This window comes from Salvelinus sp. IW2-2015, unplaced genomic scaffold (genome assembly GCF_002910315.2).
Source record: "Salvelinus sp. IW2-2015 unplaced genomic scaffold, ASM291031v2 Un_scaffold1112, whole genome shotgun sequence".
NCBI classification, from domain to species: domain Eukaryota; kingdom Metazoa; phylum Chordata; class Actinopteri; order Salmoniformes; family Salmonidae; genus Salvelinus; species Salvelinus sp. IW2-2015.
Window position 1 is genome coordinate 50,386 of NW_019942731.1, and position 4,393 is coordinate 54,778.

The following is a 4,393-nucleotide window of genomic DNA, read 5'->3' on the forward strand; positions in this document are numbered from 1 at the left end:
AAAACTAGAACGAAACCCATACCTACTAAGACATAAAGGGAAATACAGATTTTATTTTATGAGTTGTTATAATTTTGTTAAGACGTAATAAAAACTGAAGCTGCCGTCTCATCGTGGAGGTATTTGACAGCCTTGAGGTTAGCCTAGCATCGTGTCACACCGAGGATATTTGCTTGGGAAAGCTTAACGAGTTCATGTTCCGATGGGATATCGGTTACGGCTAAGGGGTACTGTCTGCATTGATAGCGGTATGATGCTACAAGCTTGGCACACCTGTATTTGGGGAGTTTCTCATGATCTTCTCTGCAGATCCTCTCAAGCTCTGCCAGGTTGGATGGGGAGTGTCTCTGCACAGCTATTTTCAAGTCTCTCCAGAGATGTTCGATCGGGTTCAAGTACGGTCTCTGGCTGGCAACGAACTCTCGAGCTCAGTTATTGACCATCGGGTTCTTGGTCACCTTCCTGACAAAGGACTTCTACCCGATTGCTCAATTTGGCCGGACGGCCAGCTCTAGGAAGAGTCTTGGTGGTTCCAAACTTTTTCTTTTAAGATGATGGAGGGCACTGTATTCTGGGGACTTTCAATGCTGCATAAATGTTTTGGTCACCTTTCCCAGATCTGTGCCTCGACACAATCCTGTCTCGGAGCTCTACGGACAGTTCCTTCGACCTCATGGCTTGGTTTTTGCTTTGCACTGTCAACTGTGGGACCTTTATATAGACAGGTGTGTGCCTTTCCAAATCATGTCCAATCAATTGAATTTACACAGGTGGCTCCAATAAAGTTGTAGAAACATCTCAAGGATGATCAATGGAAACAGGATGCACCTGAGCTCAATTTTGACTCTCATATCAAGGGTCTGAATAATTATAAGGTGTTTAGTTATTATTTTTAATACATTTGCAAAAATTTCTTGTTTTGCTTTGTCATTGTGGCTATTGTGTGTAGATTGATGAGGGGGGAAACGATTTAATCTTTAGTCTCCCTCTAGGCTGCACCGTGTCTGTGGTTACCTGTGTGTTAGTCTCCCTCTAGGCTGCACGGTGTCTGTGGTTACCTGTGTGTTGTCTTCCCTCTAGGCTGCACCTAGGCTCTCCCTGGTTTTTAATGTGATATTAAAACTAAGGAACTGGCGAGAGAACGTTTTAGATTAACATTGTATTGCTGTGGGATAATGTGACAGGTTCTGCATTATAAACTGCATCCCTTGGCATCCTATATAGTACACTACTTTTTAAAGTAGTGCACTATAAAGGGATTGGGTGCCATTTGTGACCGGCCCTTACTGTTCCACTCTCCCATTGTGATCAAGGAGCCAGCGTGATTCCAGTCAGGACTGGGTCATGGGATATTTTGTAGTCTTTAAAACGGGTGATCACAGACGAAGCACTGGATTATCTTCATCATCCTCGTGGCACATTGTTATTGGATCTGCATTGGCTTGATCTCAGATAGACTTCATATGGGATCTCTGTATTCAAATCAAATGTATTTATATAGCCTTTCTTACATCAGCTGATATCTCAAAGTGCTGTACAGAAACCCAGCCTAAAACCCCAAACAGCAAGCAATGCAGGTGTAGAAGCACGGTGGCTAGGAAAAACTCCCTAGAAAGGTCCAAACTAGAGAGGAACCAGGCTATTCTGTCTTATTGTCCCTCAGAGGAATAGTCTACTCTGCTGTCCTGTCTGGTTATTCCTGAGGGACATTAAGACACTGTCCTGTCTGGTTATTCCTGAGGGACATTAAGAGAGAACTAGATCAGTCTTATCAGCCAGAGATAGAGGACATGTCTGCTTATATAAAGGTTTTAAATAAAGAGATATCCTCAACATCACTACTGCTGAGAATGACTAGAAATACTGTGATTAGATCGGCTGGAGCTGTTCCAACCCTTTATGAAGCAGACGGTAGAATAGTATACCGTCTATGGCTATGATGATGCAAGAGCACGAAAGGACAGTCAAGAGGCACATGCTTGGCTGTCGTCTGGACCACAATTCCCTGCTGCTGCAGTCCTGTCCAGCGAAGCAGCGTCCAGAGCAGAGGGGGGGAGAGCGATAAGTGAAGAGGGATTTATTCCCATGGCTCTGGAGGGAAGATGGGAGGCTGGCTGCTTCAGACCCACCTGGGTTCAAACACTATTTAAAACCTTTCGAATACTGTCAGCGTTTGCTCTAGCCTGCCTGGAGTGACAGATGGGCGGGGTTTTCCACTTCTGGTACTACTCTATTGGTCCATTAAGCCAGGCAAGCACTTATAAAGTATTTTAAATAATAGTTGAACCCAGTAGGTCTGGCGTTACCTTAGTCCGATAAGATACACAGTGACCTACTATCTACCAGGCAGGGAGGATAACTAGGTTAACTACTAGGCAATGTTAAAAGCCTACAGGAAGTGTTGTTTCTAAAATATGAGTCAATGGAAGAATCCGTGTGTGGAATAAAAGGGTTTACCATAAATAATATGGGTGGTATTCCCTAGGAACCAATCAGGCTTAAATGGGAARGGACCTACCTGAATTTGTCCAATAAGGAGAGCATGTTTTCACGTAACTTTGCAAAGCTTTTTTCTATGGTGAGACTAATGAATGGCACCCCGTTTTCTCTGTCCTTGTTGAGTCCTGTCCTGTCCTGCACAGGGACAGTCATTTTGGATCCATAACATCACTATGTGTGTGATAGAGCAGAGCCTGGAGCAGACTTTAATAATGAGCCAGCAGTTCTAATCCATAACAGCCATACAACCAATAGTCTAGGACTAGCCTACTGACGGATGGCTTCAGGAATCTACTGACTGATGGCTTCAGGAATGAGCCAATAGACTAGCCTACTGACTGATGGCTTCAGGAATCTACTGACTGATGGCTTCAGGAATGAGCCAATGGACTAGCCTACTGACTGATGGTCTTCAGGAATGAGCAAATAGACTAGCCTAGTGACTGATGGCTTCAGGAATCTACTGACTGATGCTTCAGGAATGAGCCAATGGACTACCTACTGACTGATGGCTTCAGGAATGAGCAAATAGACTAGCCTATGACTGATGGCTTCAGGAATGAGCCAATGATAGCCTACTGGCTGATGGCTTCAATAATGAGCCAATGGCTAGCCTACTGACTGATAGCTTCAGGATCTCACTGACTGATGGCTTTCAGGAATGAGCCAATGGACTAGCCTACTGACTGATAGCTTCAGGAATCTACTGACTGATGGCTTCAAGAATGAGCCAATGACTAGCCTACTGACTGATGGCTTCAGGAATGAGCCAATAGACTAGCTCCTGACTGATGGCTTCAGGGATGAGCCAATAGACTAGCCTACTGACTGATGGCTTCAGGAATGAGCCAAATAGACTAGCCTACTGACTGATAGCTTCAGGAATCTACTGACTGATGGCTTCAAGAATGAGCCAATAGACTAGCCTACTGACTGATGGCTTCAGGAATGAGCCAATAGACTAGCCTACTGACTGATGGCTTCAGGGATGAGCAAATAGACTAGCCTAGTGACTGATGGCTTCAGGAATGAGCAAATGACTAGCCTACTGACTGATAGCTTCAGGAATCTACTGACTGATGGCTTCAAGAATGAGCCAATAGACTAGCCTACTGGCTGATGGCTTAAGAATGAGCCAATGGACTAGCCTACTGACTGATGGCTTCAAGAATGAGCCAATAGACTAGCCTACTGACTGATGGCTTCAAGAATGAGCCAATAGACTAGCCTACTGACTGATGGCTTCAGGAAACTCTCGACGTGGACAAGGCCAAGCGACTCAACTACGCACAATCCTTCTACAGGAGGGGTCTGGATAATCCTTCCACAGGGAGGGGTCTGGATAATCCTTCCACAGGGATGGGTCTGGATAATCCTTCCACAGGGAGGGGTCTGGATGTCCTTCCACAGGGAGGGTCTGGATAATCCTTCCACAGGGAGGGGTCTGGATAATCCTTCCACAGGGAGGGACATGCATAATCCTTCCACAGGGAGGCTGGATAATCCTTCACAGGGAGGGTCTGGATAATCCTTCCACAGGGAGGGTCTGGATAATCCTTCCACGGGGAGGGGTCTGATAATCCTCCAAGGGAGGCGCATTCTCAGGGAGGGGCATGGATATCCGTCCACAGGGAGGCCTGGATAATCCTCCACAGGGAGGGGCCTGGATAATCCTTCCACGGGAGGGTCTGGATAATCATTCCACAGGGAGGGGTCTGGATAATCCTCCACAGGGAGGGCATGGATATCTGGCCTTCCACAGGTGACGGGTCTCAGGATAATCCTTCCACAGGGAGGGTCTGGATATCCTTAGAGGGGGGTCATACTATCTCCACAGGGAGGGGCATGGATAATCCTCCACAGGGAGGGCATGGATAATCCTCCACAGGGAGGG